This window comes from Rhinolophus sinicus, linkage group LG06, assembly GCF_036562045.2.
Source record: "Rhinolophus sinicus isolate RSC01 linkage group LG06, ASM3656204v1, whole genome shotgun sequence".
NCBI lineage: Eukaryota > Metazoa > Chordata > Mammalia > Chiroptera > Rhinolophidae > Rhinolophus > Rhinolophus sinicus.
In genome coordinates this window covers 2,534,985-2,555,584 of record NC_133756.1, presented here as the reverse complement: position 1 = coordinate 2,555,584, position 20,600 = coordinate 2,534,985, and the positions used below count along the sequence as shown (strand labels likewise).

Here is a 20,600-nt window from a genome sequence, read left to right as displayed (position 1 = left end):
CCCAGCGGAGGCCGCCCGACGTTTCCCAAAGACGCCTCGGAAGGGATCGACGCTTCGGCACCGCCCCGCGCGCGCGCTCAGCCACAGCCTCGCGCGCCCCGGCGGCCTCCGGGTGGAGCCAGGAGGGGGCGGCGGCCGGGGACCCGCGAGCGGGCGCGGGGCACGTGAGGCGCCGCCCCCGGCCCCGACCGCCCCGCGACCCGCGCCCGCCGCTGCCCCTGCCGCACACTGCGGCCCGCGCGCCCGAGCCCGGGGGCGGGGCGGGGGCGGGGTCAGGCAGGGCCGGCCCCGCCCCCGGCGCTTTTCTCGTTTTTCACTTTAAAGCGTTGGGTCGCTTTTTCTTCTTTGCACAGAAGTCGCGCTCGGGCAGCCCGCGCGCTCGCAGCAGAAACCAGGCTCCAGGCGCTGGCGCCGGGGCCGCGGGGAGGAGGCGACTTCGCTCCCTGCGGCGGGCGCGGCCCGGGCGCCCAGAGCCTCTCGGGCCCGGAGAGCGGGCGGCGGCGGCGGCGGCCTCCCCGAAGCGGTAGGCAGGGCCGGTCGCGGGGACCGGGTGGCTGCGGGGCCGGGCGGGGTGAGCGCTGGGGTCGTGGCACTTGGGAACCGAGTGGGTGGAAGAGAGGTCGGGCACTGGGGACCTGGTTGGGGTCCCGACTTGGGGCCGTTGAGGGGCTCGGGGAACGCAGCGCCCCGCGGTGGCTCCGGGGAGCCCTTCTCTCGCCGCGGGTCCGGGGAGAGGGGGCCGGGCGCCGCCCAGAGCCGCTGCCGAGGCTGCAGCTGCAGGCGCAGGCGGGTCGCGGCGGCCCCGGGTCCAACCTGCGGGGGCGAGACAGGTCGGGGGCCGGCAGGCCGCGGCAACCATCGCTCCGGGGTTGAGCCTTAGCAGCTGCTGACACGAAGAAGGGGCCTGGGGCGCGCGGCGGCCCCCGCCTACTTCGAGGTGCTGGGTGTCCCATGGCCTCTGTTTCCGCGACAGTTCCCGCGGCCGAGGCGGGGGCGCCGACCTGCCCCTCCCGCTCGGCGAAATTAGTTTCGCTTTTCCCGCCAGTCGGGGCCCGCATCTGCAGCGCGGCGGGACTGGCCCCCTCCGGGCTCCCCAGCCCGGCCCGCCACGCTTCCCCCGGGGAGCCCGCCGGGCGACACCCGGACGGCGACACCCTCCCTGCCGCCCCGGAGCCGCCGCGGCTTCTCCCGGCAACCAGGGGAGAGTCGAGTGTTATGTCAGGAAATCGATTAAAACAGAAAGACCAGAGCAGCCTGGGTCCGTCGGTGCAACTGTGGGATAGGTCATCTCGCGCTCGGGGTGTGTGTGGGGACTTGGTCATTGTCCTGTTCAAGTTCAAGGTAAATGCTAACGGCCGCTTGGCCTGCAGGGATAAGTTGCAAGTTGTGTGTGTGTGTGAGTGTGGTGTATGCCTGAGTGTATGATGTCTGTGTGAGTGTGTCTGTGTGTCTCTGAACCCATCTGTATGGGTGTTCTGAGTGTGTGTGCAAATAAGTGAGTAAATGTGTGTGAGAGTGTATATGTGTGTGTTTGAGGTGTGAGTGTTTCTGTGTGTGTGTGTGTGCGCCTGTGAGTGTATGTGTATCTGAGTGCATCTGTGTGAGTGAATGTGTGTGTGTACATCTATGTCAGTGAATGTGGGTGTGCCTAGTGATCTGTGTGAATGTGGGTCTGTGAGTGCGTGTGTTTCAGAGTGCATCTGTGTGATTAAGTGTGTCTGTGTGTGAGTCCATGTCTCTGAGTGAATGTGTGTGTCTGAGTGCATCTGTGAGTGAATGTGTGTGTGTCTGTGCTTCTGTGTGAGTGTGCCTGTAGGGGGTGTGTGTGTCTCTCTGTGAGTGAATGTGTCCTGTCCCATGGTCACCTGGCAGTGGGACTGCTAGTTCTTGACCCTCGTGGCTTGGTTCTCAAGTGGGCTGTGCTGGACTCGGGAAACCCTGCTGGTGCCAGCTGAGGAGGCTGCAGGCGCCTCTCCCTCCCTCTTTTTCTCTGAAGATGAACTGTATGGTTTGGGGGTGAGTTGGCAGGGGCTGCTTCCTGAGTGAGTAATATTTAATTAAACACTCCAGCCGGTAGCACCAGAAACTGGTCATGAGTAGAGTTTTAACAGGTGTTGATGGTAAAAGCGCCATCCCGGTGACTAAGGTTTGTCCTTGGAAGAATTCTCTCCAGGGGTAGGAGCTGGGAGGGGGCCCAGACCTCATCCCTGGTTGTTGGGTATAAGAACAGCCAGCAAGAAAGAGGGCAGGCTGCTCCTCCCTTCTCTGCCTCGTGCCTTCAGGACACTCCCACTCTGGGTGGTTGGAAGTGCTGGATTAAGTGCTGGGGGCATAGGCAGGCTTCTCCCCCAGGAGGAATCCAGCGGGTAGGGAAGCCCTATCTTGCCTGCAGGGCGTCTATCTAAGCAACCCTTCCTTTCCCAGCAAAGGCCCAGAAAGTGTAGCTGACTTACCCAAATTGCACATCCAGGGCTATGGAACAAGTGTCCAGAACCCTAGCTATTGCCATTGGTTACTGTCCCCAGTGCTGAGGTCATGGGCTAGGCACTTCATGTCTCCCGAGCTGTAAAGTGATGGGCTGGATTAGATCATTATAAGCACTTCTGTTCTCTTACCGTTTTTTCTTCTGCAGGGAGTGCTTTTCCCAGTAGATGGAGAAAGTGTGTGTGTGTGTGTGTGTGTGTGTGTGTGTGTGCACGCACGCACACATGATGGGATGTATGGAGTGTCCTAATGCGTTAACTTTACAAATCTTCCTTTTCTTTCCCAGGGAAGCACAGAGACAATAAAAACTGTGGTACATGACTTCAGTGGCTCTGACAGCCATGAGCAGGGACAGACCTGGCTTCAGAGAGCTTGGGGCTCGGGGGAGAATCAGTGTATTCTGTGGCTCTTAAGAAGGAGTGGTCCTGCCAGGGGCCCTGGGTGCTGTCACTTTGGAGCTGGGTGAGGTTGCGTTCCTTGGGCTGCTCCAGCAAGGCTAAAATGGTGCTTCAGTGGGCTCCCCAGGGCAGCCTCGTAAAACTCTAACAGCCCCTGTTAGCACAGATACTTAATTTCTCCAACAGAGGGGGTGAGCATCAGGGTGGGGGGTCCCACTGGTGGAGACCAGCTCTGCCTCTGCTCATGTGGATGCTGGAGGCTGTGCTCCCTGGGCTGTACCTGGACCCTTGCACCTACCTCTCCTCCCAGGTGAGCAGGGACTTACCTGCTGATGTATTTTCACATTGAGCCAAACCTCTGATCCTTATGGTGTTCACGAGTTTAGTCTGGGAATTTCACACCCGTTCTTCTCAGGAAATAGGTTGTGGCTGGTGTGTGTGAATCAGTGTATCTTTTTGTTCCTGAAAATTTTGAGAAGGAGCATCTTTATCAGGGCAAGTACAGGTGTGTCTCGGTCCACCTAAGGGTACATAATTCTGTCCCCCACAAGCCTGACCAACAAAACCCAGACTTAAAGGGACTTTTATTTTGGACTTTCAACCTAGTGCACCCCCTTTTCCCAGTTACCTGATAGCGTCCTTCTCAGTCTAAGAATTAAAGCCCCACTTGTAGCCAGGTGCCAGACACTCTGCTGCTAAGTGCTTCATGGATGTGACCTTATTTGATGATGAGAATAATAATAATAATAATAACAATAATAATAATGGCAGGAAAAAGTTGTGGCATGTGCTATAGTACCAAGCTCTGATCTGCGTCCTTGACACATTAACCTTTGTTGTCTTCCTAAGAACTCTGGGCAGCAAGCAGGTCCTCCTGCCATCCACCTTCTACTGAAGCTGGAAGGGCCATGCGACTGGGCCGAGGTCTCATCACTGCTGAGTGGGGGAGCAAAACTCTCACCCCAACATTGGTGCCCAAGCCCTTAACGGGTACAGTAGGCTACCTTTATCACCTTAGCCTTTTGTTCAAGAAGCATATAACCTTTTTAATGACAATTTTATTGTTATGGAAAATTTCAAACATATACCCAAGTTGAGAGAAGTGTAAGGAAGGTTCCCTTAGCAGCTGCAAGTATCAGTCAGCACACACACCCACACACGTACACACACTCACGCTGCACTCTTCTGAAGCCAATCTCAGACATGATGTCGGGTCATCTGTAACTACTTCCTAAGGAGCATTTAAGAGAAGCACCAAGTCTCAAACAAGTGGACTGTGATTCCACTGGATGGCAGGTCAGGATAAGCGTACTCTTCCCGAATTGGAGTTGAGGGTCCCTCCTGGCTGTGACAAGGGAAAGACAACTTGTTGGCTTGATCTCGTGGCCCCTAACCCCCCTGCTGAGAGCCTTTGAAAAGCTTCTTACTTGTTTTGGTTTTAAAAGTTCTGCTCATTGCCCAACATTACAAAAAAATGAGTCCGCTGCCCATGAGACAAAGCATGTCACAGGCTCCTGGGCCTTCCTGGAGGAAAACCCTTCAAGGCACAACGCGGCTTTGCCCCCCATGTAGGCCGGCCTTGTGCAATGCAGGCCTGGGGTTTCCAGTCAGGACTGCGGAGCAGCGGATGTGGAAATGGTTTGTCACAAACTCTGGACCCGACCAACCTAAACCCAAGCTTAACCGTCTTGAATTCACCATGTGGGATACTGGTGGAGGAGTGTGAGAGCGTCTGCAGGATGCCTCTGGGAAAATGAGGGAGGCAGTGTGCGATTTGGGCCGAGGCTCAAGTCGTGTGGGATGTAAACGCCACACTGATAAGAATCTGGGGTCTACCTGGTGCCAAGGTCTCATCAGCTTCGCCTGCTATGATGGCCCTTGCCAGACAGGCTGCTTATGGCCACACACAGCTGCTGGTTCCACTTTTTTGGCCTCTGATTATTAAAACTGTTTCCTTGTGTTACATTACATCTGTTTCCTGCCAGTTGGGACAGAGGCTGGAGGCATTTTTGAGGTGGAATCAGCAGGTTTGGTAACTAGTCGGACTTAGATCTGAAGAAGGGTGAAGAATTGCAGATGTCCGTGAGGTTTTCCGCTAGTTTGGGGGTCATAGTGGATGATGACTCCATAGAAAGGGGTGGGGGCAAGGGGCATGGTGGTGCCGTGAACCTGTCCCAGCTGGAAATGGTCTATTCAATGTGTCCAGATGGCAGCTAGGCCTGGGGCTCAAAAGAGAGACCTCGGCGGAGGCAGAAACTTTGGAACCTTCTTGCCAAGGGGGTTGATGCCATCAGCAAGAGAGCATTTGGCATGAGATGAGGCGTGCCCAGGGCATGGACCTTCATTCCAGGCATTTTCATCTAGAACCGAAGAGACTGTTGCACCAGCGTCCTCAGGCTTCGTGCTCCTGCCAGGGCCTCCCTATTGGGGGAGAATACACCTCTGACAAGAGGGTGTGTGCTGGGGTCTCCATGGTGGATGCCAGGGAAGGCTCTCTGATTTATGGGTTTTATACTTCTCTCTCTCTCTCTCTCTTTTTTTAATCATGGCAAGATATACATAACATCAAACTTACGGTCTTAACCATTTTTAAGTGTACATTTCAGTGGTATTAAGGATATTCCCATAGTTGTACAACTGTCATCCCCAACCATCTCCAGAATTCTCTTCATCTCGAAAAATTGAAACTCTGACACCCATCCCCCTCACTCTAGCAATCACGATCCTACTTTCTGTCTCTATGAATTTGACTACTAGGGAGCTCAGATAAGTGGACCCGTCCAGGATTGTCCTTCTGTGACTGGTTTATTTCACTTAGCACGATGTCCTCAAGGTTCATCCACGCTGTGGCGTGTGTCAGGCTGTCCCTCCTTTTTAAAATCGAGTAATATTCCATTATATCGACGTACCACACTTTGTTTATCCATTCTTCCATCAGTGGACACTTGTTCCCTGTTTTTTTATTGCACTCCTGTGTTGCAGGCTCCAGGGAGGGGCATCATCGTGTGCCTTTGGGTGCTTGTGGGGTGAAGGGGGCTCTGATGGTGGACTTGGGGTCCCACCCCGCCCTGCTGTTCCTGGCTCAGACTCTCAGGCTGCTCGGTTGCTGTCCCTCCAGCGGCTCGGAGATGAGCCGAGGCTGCTGGTGGGAGCTGGTGGGACTGGGGAGTCCTCAGGGGAAGGAGCCCCTGGACTCTGACTTCAGGTGGCCCCTGGGCCCCCGGAGCTGCTGTCAGGGTGAGAGGAGCGTCCCCTCCAGCCTCTCGGTCCCAGGTCAACGCACCTGGATTCCACTTCCTCACTTTCCTGGTACTTCTGGGTCTTTCCAGCAGCCCCTGGAGGTCACCACCCTAACTGCCAATACTCACAGCACTTTTTGGTTCATCCACTCACCAGCTCCTGCCGTTGCCCCCCTCCCTGCTCAGAGAGCTCTCTCCACCCCACTTCCCCACCCCCACCCCGCTGGCCCCTGCGCCCCCTCCTGCTTCTCCTGAGCCTCCTGGCCCTTCCTGCTTTCTCTCCCCCGTGGACCCTCCCCAGCCCCCAGCTGCCCCTCTCCTTACAGCTCTCTGCCCACCTGCCTCGTCATGCAGTCGTCTCCCTCGTCCTTCATGTTTATCCTGCTGACCCCAACCCCCCCTCCGCCCTGCATATTTCTGCCTTTAAGCCCTTTTCACTCACCTCTTAAAAACCGAGCTCCTCCCGTCTGAAGACGCTCAGTCCTGTGGTGTTCTTGCGGTGGGTCGTCCTGCCTCCACCCTCCACCTAGTCACCTAAGCCAGACACACACTCACCCCCTCGAGGCACCATGGGCTGTTGTCCCACTGGACTGTGGGCTCCTGGAGAGCAGGACCAGGACCCGTGGGGCTTGTCCATCACTGTGTCCTCAGAACTCAGTGCACACTGTGTCCTACCGGAAACCCATCGGACAAGTGAGTGCCCACAAGGCTGGTAGCTGGGTGGTACCGAGCAGGGCTTGGAGAGGCCTAGACCTGGGCTCAGAGGTGATGCTGACACTTCCTGGCTAGGTGGCCTTGCCATAAGCTTCCCTTCATAGCCTTGGCATGCCTGACTGAGAGGTGTGGCTGCCACCTCACGGGGTCGCTGTGAAGGGAGGCGATGTACATCGGCACTGGCCCTGGTGCATGGCCCACGGTGTGCTGGCAGGGTGTGGCATTGCCCCGTTGGTCTCTCCCTCACAGAACCTGACTGCCAGGTTTTCATTTCATAAACCAGAATTTCGCCTGTGATCCTGTGAGAGGTCAGGAAGTCCAAGAGGAGGCTCCTCTCGTGAGCTATTATTGGGCTGCTTGTTATCATTTCAAACATTTATTGAGCACCTACTGTATACAGCCAATCTGCTGGGGCTGAGGGTATATAAAGGATGGAGATGGGGATCTTGCACCATCTCTGTCTTGTGGGAGAGACAGGCCTGTCTCCCATAATGGCAGTACCCAGGGACTGATGGGGATAGTGGCAGGGAGAAGGTGGGGGAGGGAGGCAGGTGGGCATTCCTGGTGGAAGGTGAGCATGGGCTAGTTTGTGGCCAGAGTGGGGCTGAGTGAAGGCAGCGAGGCAGGAGGATGCCAGGTGTTGGGCCTGCAGAGACAGGCCAGCCCACTGGAGGAGAGGGGTCAGGACACGGGATGCTCCTGTGGGAGAGGGGCCGGGACACTGGGGGTGCTCCTGTGGGGGAGGGGCCGGGACACTGGGGGTGCTCCTGTGGGGGAGGGGCCGGGACACTGGGGGTGCTCCTGTGGGGGAGGGGCCGGGACACTGGGGGTGCTCCTGTCCGGGGAGCACTGACCTATACTCCTCAGGGCAGTAGCTGAGGGCCTCTGGGGCGATTACTCATTCCCATAGACTGTCTTCACTATGGATCCCTGCAGTGGCATGGCTGGGTCCCTGGGCCTCCCTTGGATGGCTGCTGCTTCCTGCAGCAGTTCGGTTAGCATGTCTTCACTATAAATAGCCAAGCTTTGACCTGGGAGAGTATTCTGGGCACAACAGGGTGACGTGTGCGTGGAGGGGAGAACCCGTTCTCTTGCAGGATTAATTGGACGTCCGGGGCATAGGAGAGACAGAGTGGCCCCAGGTTTGTGAGGGAAGTGATGGCGCCTCAGCAGAAATGGGATTAGTGGCTCCATGGAGACTGTTAACTCCAGGGCTCTTAATATTCTTAATATGCTGATGTGCTCCGTGACATTGGCTAATTATGGTGTTTTTAAAAATTGAGGTGAATTCCACATAACATAAAATTAACCGTTTTAAAGTGAATAATTCAATGGTGTTTAGTACGGTCAGCGCTTCATGTCTTCTGTTCTGCATCAGGGGATTCAACTGACTGCAGATTAAAGAGTCAAAGAAAAGTTACATTGTTGCTGATGTGCATTGTGTAGTTAGGCCTCCAATGATTACGTCTGTACTGAACATGTAGAGACTTTTTTCTTGTCCTTATTCCCTAAACAATACTATGTGACAACTATTTACACAGCATTTACATTGTATTAAGTATTATAAGTAATCTAGAGATGATTTAAAGTATATGGGAAGACGTGTGTAGGTTTTATGCAAAAACTATGCCGTTTTATTTAAAGGGCTTGAGCATCTGTGGATTTTGGTATCCGCGAGGGGTCCTGGAACCAATCCTCTGAGGACACCGAGGGACGACTGGACATTCATAGTGTTGTCCAAACACGTCTATCTAGCTCTAAAACATTTTCATCACCCCAAAAGGAAACCCTGTAAATCCGGTACCCATTCAGCAGTCACTCCCTGTGCCCTCCCCCAGCCCCTGGCAACCACCAGTCTGCTTTCCGTCTCTATGGATTTGCCGACTCTGGACATTTGCTATGAATGGAATCATCCACTCTGTGACCTTTTGTGCCTGGCTGTGGCTAATTACGTTTGACGTGGCAGATTGTAGTGTTTCCTAGAAGGAAGCTGGATTTCCCTTCCTGACGCAGTTGGGGGCCACTTGAAGGTAGGGAGCGCTTGACTAAGACAGCTTGTCTAAAATGTCCACCTAGACCTGCAGACATCTGCCTCTCTCTTATCTATGGCCACGGAAGACCCAGCCTGTCGTCTTCCAGCCAGTGATCTTTCATTGTTTTTTATTTTTCCCAGTATTCTTTTAAATGAGCGCCTGGCGATGTCAACTGCCTTCTTGAAGCCCATTGACAGCAACCCTTGCTCTTAGGTAAATTCTCAAAGCTATGACGTGGCTTCAGGGCATGACCTCGTCCCAAGCTCACTTTGTGCAAGACCCGTGCCCCCTCCACCCCCCTCTACAGCAGGGATGGCACATGTGTCCCCTCATTGGCCAGCTCTGAGATTGGGGGTCTGTAACGTGTGGAGCGCCTTCTCCCTGGGCCCACCCCTGAGCTGTCACCACCCGAGGAAATATTGGCCCCTTAGTCATCGGAGCCCTCTGACAACTTTTTCCTGCCTTTCCCCTCCCATTCTTGGGCTAACATTTAGTTCAGGGTTTTGACACCCATCTGCTCTGAGTATGATGTTGCTAGCGATAGCCTTAACCTTTATTGAATACCTACTGCATCCAGGCACTGTGCTTGCTGCTGTGGATGGATTTCTAAGCCTTCGAACAAGCCTTGAGTTCGGTATCACCTCCCTGTGTACAGACAAGAAAAGGAAGCTTTGAGGCGTTCTCTAGGTTGCCAGAGGCGACATGGCTACACGGATGATGTAAAGTTGGCCTGATTCCACAGTCTGTGTTCTTTCTACTATGACTGTTGAACACTCCGGGATCATTTATTGAGCACTTACTGTTTACATGATACTGGAGGTGTGCGAAGCAGAAGTCTAGACCCTCGAGAGAGAGTCTGCGGTTGAGCAGGTGGAGATGACAGGTGTGTGCAGGGTATGTTAGTTCACTGCCAGCTGTGCTGGGTGAGCCTGGAGGGTCTCGTGTGACTGTTCAGGAGGGGTTGTTCTAGGCTGAAGTTTTCATGGTGAGGGGCAGGGAGGTAAAGTGACCCCAGGGAGGAGGTTCTGGCCATGATGAGGAGGATCATGGGAAGGTTGCCATATGATCGGGAGGAGTTGAATGCCCGGCCCCAGGGGTTGTCAGTGGATACAGGGTGTCCTTGTGTCCCTCTCCCATCCCATTCACCCCAAAAGTTGCTCCTATGAGGCGTGGATAAACTAGAAATTTTTGTCTCCGTCTGTCTGCTCATGCCTCTTTCTGTTAAGCACTCAGGCTCTCTCCTTAGGGGCCCCAATTACTTCCTGCTCCTTTTGCCTGGACACTCTGCGCTCTCCCGGCAGATCAGTAACCGTCCACGTGGTGATTTGGCTGCAGGTCTGACTGAGGCTGGGGTTTCTGGCTGCGATGGTATTGCACTGTGGCCCCGAATCTCTCCTAGGACAGGGGATATTGGGAGTTTCTGTGATGGTCCGGCACCCGCTTTGGGATGGCCACACAGGAAGTGGACCACATTGATGGGGCTGCCTCTTAGGTAGATCACAGGGAGCCGCATGTGATCCCGAGCTTAAACACCGGACTCGGGACGGCGGTGCAGGGTGACGGGCCTGTGTCAAGTTCTTGGGGCACCTCCATGGGTTTCTGGGGGATGAGCCCCTGAATAGATCAGGAAGGACCTGGGAATCACAACCTTGCTTCTTAATTACTTTGAAGAAGGGGAGTAGTGGGGACCTGTGAGGGTTTACGCTTCTCTGAGGGATTTCTCAGTTTGGAGATTTTAAGAAGCTATCGTGAGAAAGGCCGCCTTGCGTTTGTGAAGCTTGGAAAATCATCCTCAGTAGCAAGGCCATTGTGAAATGTCTTCTAATTATGTGTAAATTATTGTGTCTAAAATATATATAAATGTCAGGGTCCCTTTAAAAAACCTTTCTCATTTTTGGAGAGATGCGATGTTCAGAAAGATAGGGTTTTCTCCCTCTCCTTCCAGTTCCATCCTGTTGGGCCAGTTTTGAACAGTTTTGTATGAACAGGTCCGTTTCTCCCCCTGCCTGGTTCCTCCAGGGTCCCAGAAAGCCCATCTTCTTCACCATTGTGTCACACGGGCGTCTAGACAGCTCAGGGTAGAGGTTATTTTGTTGATTTTTTGTTTGTTTTTTGTTTTTTTAATTCCTTCATCATTCAGCCAATATTCCGTGAATGCCCGCTCTGTCTGGGCTGTCTCGGTGCCTGTGCTGCGACGCCCAGACAGACCCGACCCAGGAGGCCATGTCTGCGCTGAGTCCTAAACCATGACTGGGGTTCCTCCCCCCACCCCAGGGGGTGTCTCACCACCACTGAGGTTTTGCTTTGCTGTAGTGTTTACGTGTATTTTTTAATGGAAAATTTTGAGCACATGTAAGAGCAGCCCCTGGGATGGTGAGCCCCCATCGTCATTGCCCGCAAGGCAGGTACCACTCAGCGCTCGTCTTGTTAATGCATGTAGACAGCCTCCTTCTGGAAGGAGGGGGCTTAGGGATGGCATCAAAATCCCAGAATGGGTCAGGTGGGCTCTAGTGCTTTGGGGGTTGAAAACCGAGTTCTGGTTTCCTGGGCAGCTCTGACACGGGGGCACCAAGCTTCCCGTGCCGGGCCGGGCTCTGTCCCCTCTGTCCCAGGGCTTGGGAAGAGCAGGTGTGTGGATACCACGTCCCCTGCCCCGCGCTTTCCCCGTGAGCCTTGGGGCTGTCACTCCAGAGCGTAAAGACAGCCCATTTGAACCAGAGCGGTACAACTTTGACTTTTTTTTTTTTTTTGAGGGGGGTAGGGTTCTGTACAAGGCTGAATTTTGGGGGGGAATCATTTGAACTAAAAATAAGTTTGGAGGCCACTCTCCTAGAGACAGACTGGGGGTGTTCTTCTCCCACCCCCTCTTCTCTGCCTTCTCTACAAAACATTTCAGTACCCAGGAGGAATAGGTAAAGGTCAAAACCAGGGTAAGCTACACCTGAAACGAATATAATATTGTATGTTAACTGTTACTGAAAAAATTTTTTAATTATTGAAAAAAAAAAAAAGCCAAGGTGAACTGGCAGCTCCCAGGATGGTTCTGCTGGAGCTGCCACGTGCCGGGCACGATGTGGCTTTACTCACCAGGTTTTGGGGTTCGGGATGTGATGTCTGTTTTCTTTCTGCTGGTGCTGAACCACACTTCAGTCCCAGCCATATAACATAGCTGTGTTTAGACAAAGTAGAAATGTGGGGCTGGCTTCCTGTCCTGAAGCCAGGGAGTCAGGAAGCACTGAGACGAGGAGCTCCCATGACCAAGTGTTTGGCTTGGTGCAACTGTTCCCTCTGAATTTCTCACAAGACAAAGCAGGTAGTGCCTGACCTTTTCTGGATGATGTAGCAGTGAGATGCAGTCTCTTCAAGGTTCCGCGTGTGTACAGGAGGAATGAAGGCAGGATTCATTTCCAGCGGTCTCGTCGAGGTGTAATTCGCACGCCACCCATTGTAAATGTCCACTTTGATGATGTCTGGTAACTGTGCAGTCGGGCAGCCTTCCTAGAACTCACTTCTTCTGGATACTTAATCATGCTGTGCAGATGGGGGCTGGGATCAGGGGACAACAGTTTTCCCCAGTCCCGTAAGTGCTGGGAGTGAGGCAGGCAGATCCGATCATGGAGATTTCTCGGGTGAGCAGCTCGTGAACTGCGTTGTGTGAGGATAGGACCATCTTATACCTTGTCATTGCATTGAAGCGGCATGGTTTGGGAAAGTACCTACTGCAGGCAGCCCAGGTGGAGGGTGTAAAGTGGAGGTGACCAGTGACAGTGCGTGCCAATTGCCCAAAGGTCATTGTGTCCCCAGAGGACCCGTGGGCATGGACCACCTTTTCTTCTTGACTTTCAACTGTTCGCTTAATGCTTATTGAGCACTTGCTATGTGTCAGGCACTGGTCTCAGCACTTTCCATGCATTAGCTTGTTAATTGCTCCCAAGAGCCCTGTTCAGCGGGGTTTATTACACCCATTTTACATATAGGAAAACCAAAGCACAAAAAAGTCGAATAACTGGCTGGGCTTACACAGCCACGAAGTCAAAGGGGACGTAGATCCAGTCTGCGCTCTGAATCACTGCCCCACACGGCCTCTGAGTGTGACGAGGCTCATGATCTGGTGGGGAGGGGGATGGGTCAGAAGGCAGCAGTCACTGTTCTGTGATACAGGTGTATCTGGCTGCTGCGGGGCTGGGCGCCTGCTGTGTCTCGGTGGCCAGCCCTTAGCAGACACTCAGTGTCATTGGAGAGGCGAGAGAACTGGAGATTTGGAAGCTTGTCTTTTTCTCTTGAGGAGTGACCAAGACAACTTGAAAATACCCTCAAATGTCCGCTTGACATTTTCAGTATCTCTGCTGGGCTGTGAGTAGATCCGGTTGTGTCCCTTTCCAAGCCTCTCCAATAAACAAAACTGCTGGCCAGCTGGGAAAGCTGGGGGCTCCCCATTCTGTGAGCGACTGTCCCGGAACCCTCCTGAAGGGCCTGCGTGTTGGCATGTTGACTCCCCCAGCCTGCCTTCTGCATGTCCGGACGGGGAGACCCAGAGAAGGAGGCTCTCTTTTGGTTCATAAGGAAAAGGAGAGGAAGGGAAGTTAAGAGATTGAAGGGCAGGACCCCAGACACTTGCTTCTGCTTTCGGTCCCGTAAATCACGTAAAGCATTTCAGAAAATTACTGCCTCATCGTGGCGTTTCCCTCAGCCAGACCGGGGCGTAGGTCTTCTTACATCGTCTTGTTTTTCTCCAAGAAAAATCAGCCTTAAGGGTCAGACTTTAATTACCGTCCCAAGGGACACTTCCTGTGGATATTTCGAGTGAAAAGTGGCTAATGTCATGCTCCTAAACAAAATTAGGGTTTTAAACTGGGTCACAAACTCAGATGCCCCCAGGGGCCGGGGAAGGAGGTGCAGATGAGCTGAGGGTAGGAAGCTATGGGGCAGGACTGTGCAAAGTGGAATTCATGTGTCCTGTGTAAGGGGGCAGCCTGTCTTACCCGGAGGAGTGGAGTCCAAGGCACGATAGCGTCCATTTCTTTTTTCCCCTAAGAGAAGGAAGGAATCCAGGTTTTGTAAAATGTTGGCAGATAACTTAGTGGCTTTTTTTTGTTTGTTTGTTTTCTAAGAAACAGCACTCCCTGTACAGATGAAGAGGGCAAGGCCGAGGAGCCCAGTGGGGTTACATAGCTTGGGGCTCAGGGCCCTGGAACTAGACCGTACCTGCTGGCGCCTGGCCCCCTTGCCACCTCACCACGCTGCGACCTGGGGAAAGCAGCAGGGCTGCGAACCAACTCAGCAAATCCCACTGCGCCAAGAGGGACAGAGTCCTGACAGGCACATCTGCCCATCATAGCAGCTTCCCTACGAAAGCTGTGACCCTGACAAGCCACCTGGTAGGCTCTGGTGTCCCCATCTCCCAGACGAGGAAACAGACTTGGAGAGGTTCAACTAAGTGGATGGGGTGGGATTTGAATGAGGGTTCAATCCCTGAGCCAGCGCTTATAACCATGGCAGGTCGTGACCTGGGCACCTTGTAAGACGAGCGTGTCACCCTTGACCTCGTGTAGGTGAGTTCACCCTCTGGACGGGCAATGCCTCCTCACTTTGACCCACACCCGGGGCATCAGCTGCAGTTTGGGAATGGTGTGGAGGTTGGGGCCACCCCACTCCCCTCCCGCATGGGAACGGGCAGCTCCACCTATGGAGGGGCTGGTCCTTTCCTCACAAGGTCGCTGACTAATTGTCTTTGCAAACGGTTCAGTTCCACATGCTTGAGTTTCCAGTAACTACGTGGGTGGATTTGTTTCATTTAAGGGGAAAACAAAACATGGAGGGGGTTTTCTTTCCCAAGAAGAGGACTCGCCAATTATGGGTTTTAGTGCATGCGGCTCCCGGCATCCTGGTGGCTTCTGCAGCCAGCCAGCGGGGCCTCTTGGCAGGCGGCTCCAAGGTAGAAATCGCTTAGTCATTTATAAGCAGGGACCAGGTGCAGGAGGTCGTGGAGGTGCAGCGGCCACAGGTCCTGCAGAGGGAACAGTGGCCCTTTGGGCTTCCCCACTCCACCCTGCCCAGCAGGGCAGGGGAGGGGAATCTTTGGGAAAAGGAAGGAGTCAGGTGAGACCGTGGGCCTCACCCTCCCAGGGCTTGCTCACCTCCTTAAGGACCTAGCCTGGGAAGGAGACACTTCCCAACTGGCCAGGCCGCCTGCTTCAGGTGACCTGGAGATGGTGTGTGTAGGCCCATTAGATTCTGCTGGGGAAGGGGTGAGAGGCAGCCCCGAGGGGCAAGGGAGGGTTTTGTGTGTGTGTGTCCGTCCATGTGTATCTACATGTGTGTCGTCCCACACAGGCTCAACCAGGTAATGTTCGCATGCAGGTTTGGGTAGGCACTGGCCAAGCAGACAGATTTTGGTGTTGGCATTGGGCATTGGCATTGGGCAGGGTCCTGGGGCCACTGCTAGGCGTGATCCTGTTAGTTGCCCGATGATTGTGGCAAAGGGGCCGATCAATGGAGGGGGCACCTTGGGAGCTCGGGGCAGTCTCCACCAACAGGTCTGGGATATGAGGGTATGTTAGAGCCTGTATGCGCCCCACTACCTCAGAGCACAGCAGATGGCCTGCTGTGTGACTTTTCTGGTTCATGGGTTTCTTTTCTCAGGGAGGCCACCCCAGAAACTGTGTTTAGTCTGAGTGTGGCGACTGGAGCAGTTACAAGCCTGGCTGGGGAGGCAGAGGAGGTGGCTGGAGTCCTACTCTGGTACTTCCTGCCTTTGTGACCTGGGCCTCAGTATCCCATCTGTGAAATGGGGGTGGGTAAGAGTACCTTCATAGATCGAATGAGTTGACATGGGTGAGCTGCCCGGTACGGTCCTTCCCACACCTGAGATCTGAGGCCTGAGGTAGAGTGGGGCCATACCTCCCATGCGCCTTCCTGCTCCGAGGAAGGAACATGCTTTGGAATTTATAATCCTTAATCCTGGCCTTTGAGAGCTTGCTTCCAGTGCTTTCTGGAAGGGAAGAGGGCAAATATGCAGTTAACTCGCCAATAGTATCATTTTAGGTAGAGGGTAATAGAAGCAATGAGAGACAATTGGGAGTTCTGGAAGATTTTGATGAGGATCAGGGTTTACTCCCAGGTGAATCCAGGAAGGCTTCCTGGAAGAGGTGACATTGAAGCTGAACCTTGCAATGTGTAAGAACTGGAGAGGAAGGAAAAAGGGAAAAAGGAAAGAGATCTGTCCCTGGTAGAAGGGCATGTGCATATGCAAAACCGCCAGAAGCTTAGATGGTACGTGGTGTATAGCAAGCACTTCATAAAGATCATCATAAAAAACAATATAACTCCAGAATTTTCAGTTTAGGATCTGGCAGAAAGGTGTGTGTGTGTGTGTGTGTGTGTGTGTGTGTGTGTGAGTGTGTGTGTGTGTGTGTGTTAAGAGATTTTTCAGGCCACCAGGTGGGAAAAGACAGTTTTAAAGTTGTGTGCAACTGATTTCCTGTGGCGAGGGAACCAATTTTTGTTGTTGTTGTTTAAAGCCCTGCAGTTCCACAGGCTCTTTGGGTGGTGCTTTTCATTCTTCTTTGACCTTCCATTCATTCCACATGTTTGCAAGGGCCTCTTGCGGGCCAGGCTCTGTCCTGCTTTGGTCGCGTGTGGGGCACACAGACAGGAAAGGGGGACACAGGCAAAGGTCTAAGGGGAGTCCCAGCTCCTGTCATTGCTGTGTTGGGCTTTAAGCCCCATGCTATTCTTCCTGGTGCCCTGGGCCTGCCCTGGATTGCACAGGCTGGGTCCGAGGGTCTGGCTAGCATCCCCCCTGAGAGCCAGGGGAAGCCAGGCGGACAGTCTCAGCTCCTTAATGAACCAGGTGGGGACCGCAGGAAACAGCTGCATTCATTCTCCCTTTCCGGGTGTTTGTTCTGGGAAGCTCCAGCCTGGGGAGGGATGGCATTTCCTGTGGCCTGGTGAGGGAGGGGCCTTGGGGTCTGGGCTGACAGCAGGTGAAGGGCGAAGGTGGGCCTGGGTACCCAGAGACCCGTGATGTACCCCTGGCTCCTCGGCTGGGGACGTCCTCATGCCTCGGCTGCCTGCGTGGAGCTGTGGTTAGCCACCCCACGCTGGTCCGTCCCCAGTGTGCACTGTCCTCTTTCTGTTCTCCTGGGCCTCTGCCTCTTTGCTCTTTGTCACTGGCAGTGCAGGCCCTACCTGAGGCCCAGCATCTCCACGCTGCCGGGTGGGGGGAGAGGAGGCAGGGAACCACAGCAGCATCCTATGCCTGTGGCCCACAAGGCCTTCCTGCCACGTTCTTTGTCCCCAAAACCACCCCCGCCTCCACTCTCGGACTTCCAGCATCCTGGGAAGGCCGTGAGTTTTGATTCTGGCTTCCGACCTGGATCTCGGACAATTACTTGGCCTCTTTGAGCCTCAGTGTCCACATCTGTAAAAGTGAACATGAGACTCATCTGGCAGGGATAGGAAGAGAGGCTGGCTGGAGGCATGAGGCCAGTCCTGGGGGCCTGCTGCTCTGCCCCCATCTCGAGACTGGGTCGCTGCTGGTCCCCTCTGAAGTCCAGTTGAAGAGGCGATGGGGACTGTCTTGTGTCTTGGTGAAGTGGAGCTGATCTTGAATGAGGAGGAGGCCTTACCATGGAGCAGCCCCAGGTGTCCCCCCAGACTGGGGCGAGGGGGCCACAGGGGCCAGGAAGGGGCAGAGGGGAAATTAGATTGGGGTGGCAGGGGCGATGGATTTTACGTGACTTTGAAGTGCAGGCTCCCTCTGGGCTGGTGTGGTTTGGATGGCGGGGTGATGTTGGTACGGCCACCTCTTGAAGGGTACAGATTCAAAGCACTGTCCAGCCTGGTGGCTGGAGACAGAACAGCCCACTTTGAGTGAGCTCCCGAGTCCACACCTGCTTCTTAGGTGGGAAGCTGCTTCCCACCTCTTCTATCCCCAAGCACCCAGCCCGACTTCCTGGGAGGACGCTGGCTGGACCCGTCCCTGGGCCAGCACCTGCCTGCCTGGTCCTAGGGTCAAAGCCAGGACACTCTCCTCAGAAGGGAGGAGGGGAATCCATACTTTCAAGCCCATTGGGTCCAGGGACTTCTGTTGTGGCAGCCACACTTACCTGCTCAGAACAGGGCCAGAGTCCCCTGCCAGGGACCCAGATGTCCTGGTTGGTGTCTGTTTCTCCCTGTTTCTGGGCACCCTCCCTCAACTTTGTTACCTCTTTACCTCCCTCTTAAATTTGCATAGCAGAACTTCCTTCTGCAAATATTTACTGAGCACCCACTATGTGCCAGCATTGTTCTAGGCAGGGGGCTTACAGCAGGAACAAGACTGGCTGGAGGGTGAGAATTAACCATTGTCTTCTCCTGGCAGGACCGCCCTCTGTGTGGCAATTTTATGTCTCTTTCTTCCACCTGCAACACCTCCTCCCTCCCTGCTCCAGCCAGATGGCTTTAACCTCTTGCCTTTCCTCCCCCTGCCCTACCCCAGTGTGTGCAGAGGTGGGGTGTCCCTCCCCCGCTATTTGATGGGGAGGTCCTGGAGAGCCACTTCTTCTTTGTGTTCTGGAGTGCACCGTTGCTGGGGTGTTTTAGACATAGTGGGTTTACCCAGTGTTTCTAATTTATTCCTTGGCACTCGGAGGAAGCGCGCACCTACCCCCCTCAGTTTGGCACGTGTTTCAGGCAGTAGAGCAGGAGAAACAGATTTACCCCGCATCACTGAGGAAGCTGGTGATACAGAGCTGGGCGGGTCCCCCTGCTCAATGCCTGGCCTGGGGGCTTGTAAGGAATCCAGGAGGCCCTGTGGGGGGTTGCTGAAACATTCTTCAGGGCAGACACCTTGGTTATCACCGTCAGATCCTGTTGACTGCATAGCTCAGTGGCTAGGACCTGTGGGGGTCAGTGGGAACTTGTTGAATAAATGAATGAATGAGTGAATTAGCCAACCTCTTCACCGATGGTGGACAAGTTAGCATCTTTGATCCAATCAGCTCATATTCTGTGGTTGTCAGTTGACTGTTTCTATCAGGGCAGGAGCTCCATCCACCTAGTTCGGCAGCTCCTAAGCCTAGTGCCTGGTGCACGGTGGGACTGAGTCGGCTGATTGTTTTTGTGCCATCACTGTATCCCTTCTTTAGGGTCTGACCACACCCCCAGGTGGCTGCCCCCTACTCTGGCTGGTCAGGACCTCCCTTTTGAAGGTGCCCTGGAGTTTGGGCTGTGTCTCTGTGTCCCTTGTGGGGGGACTTCATTTATGTAACTGGTGCTTTTGAGGCCATAGCTCCCATTGTGGCCAGTTTTAGTGGGACCAGATTATGCGAAAGGTTAGGTGACTGGGAGCGGTCACCCCCAGGCTCCAGTAGAAGACTTTTCCGAACGCTTTTAAAGCAGGCATCTTGTTGTTCCGATCCCATCTCTGGATTCCTGAGTGTCTGACCCACTCCCCAGGCCAAGGCAGTAAGACTGACTGTGACTGAAAAAGGCAGCAGTGTAATTATAGGTCCTGGAAATAGTCCTATTTTCCTTTGAACCTTCTCCTTCTGCCGCCCCCCACCCCTGCCACACACACACACTCTAAGCTGACAAAAGCTCTTAAACCTTAGTTTAGTCTGCAGAGCATCCCAGGGGGGGGGCCTTAAACATTTGCATTCCTTGGGCTTAGCCCATTCTTTTGAGTGTCAAATTTCTGGGTTAGTGGTGCATGGAGGGTGCAGCCAGACTCTTTACAAAGAAAGCATGTGTGTGTGGTGGAATTCCAAATATCCTGATGGCACCGGGTGGCCTCCAAGCACCAGGGCCATTCTTGGGAGAGAGCAGACCCTGTGCCATTTGATCTAAACTTGCCCTGGCCTGTTCGTTATCACCTCGGTACCCACTAGAGAGGTGTTTCAGCAGGTTAGCTCTTCAGACTTTTAGTGAACACTCACTATTCAGCTAAAAATAGGTAAGAGAGCTGTTTGAGAAGCTCTTGAACCAGTGAGGAAGACAGACATGGGCAGCTCATTAATGCTCTAGTTTTCATCACCTCTAAGCCCAGAGGAAGGGTCGCCATTTTTTAATCAGCTGCCCTGTCACTGATTCCGGCCGGGACCAGCCTGACTGCAGTGATGTGAAGATGTGAGTCATGCTGAGTCAGGAAAGATGGGATGGGGGCATGGGACTGGCCGGGGCATCACCAAGTTCATGGGAGAGGTTTGTTCAGCCGCAGCGGGTATCTGGGGGACAGTTAATGGGTAGAGTGGGGCTGGGCAGTGCAAGATCAATGCCAGTGCCAATGGGAGCTGTTGACCAAGTGACCAACCAGCCTCTAGCTGTTCATCGCTCTCTGAAGCCTCTCACCCTGGCAGGGGTGGGGGGAGGGCAGGAGGCGTGGGGAAATGGCCACCATGTGTCTGTTGTACAGATGGGCAAAGGCCGTGAGAGGTAACTCATACCTGGGACCAGCACTGGGGAGGGGGCTTCAGCACCTGTTCTCCCTGAGCTCCAATCCTGGGTCTTGATTGGCTCTTTATTAACGACCCAAATTCGTGGGGCTTAGTTTAGTCCCTGGGGCCTGAGCTCTTTCTTTTCTATCTTGGACCCATCTCTGTAGCTTCTCTTTAACGAGCCCTCAGTACGTACCAGGCAGCGGGAAGTGTGTGCACCAGTCTCCTCTCACTGTCAAGCCATCCTCGTTTTTTGCAGATAGGGAAACTGAGGCCCAGAAAATCTCAGGTCATAGCCGAGGAAGTGTCAAAGCC

General features: G+C 54.1%; 1 protein-coding gene across 1 annotated transcript in view; it reads left to right on the top strand.

Annotated features, from left to right (window-relative positions):
- Positions 1-300: 300 nt before the first annotated feature.
- Positions 301-20,600, top strand: part of SPSB1 (splA/ryanodine receptor domain and SOCS box containing 1) — a 65,232-nt gene continuing 44,932 nt past the window's right edge. The window contains exon 1 of the mRNA XM_074334093.1: positions 301-523. The gene's annotated coding sequence lies outside the window, so the exon portion shown is untranslated. The remainder of the gene's footprint in view (positions 524-20,600) is intronic.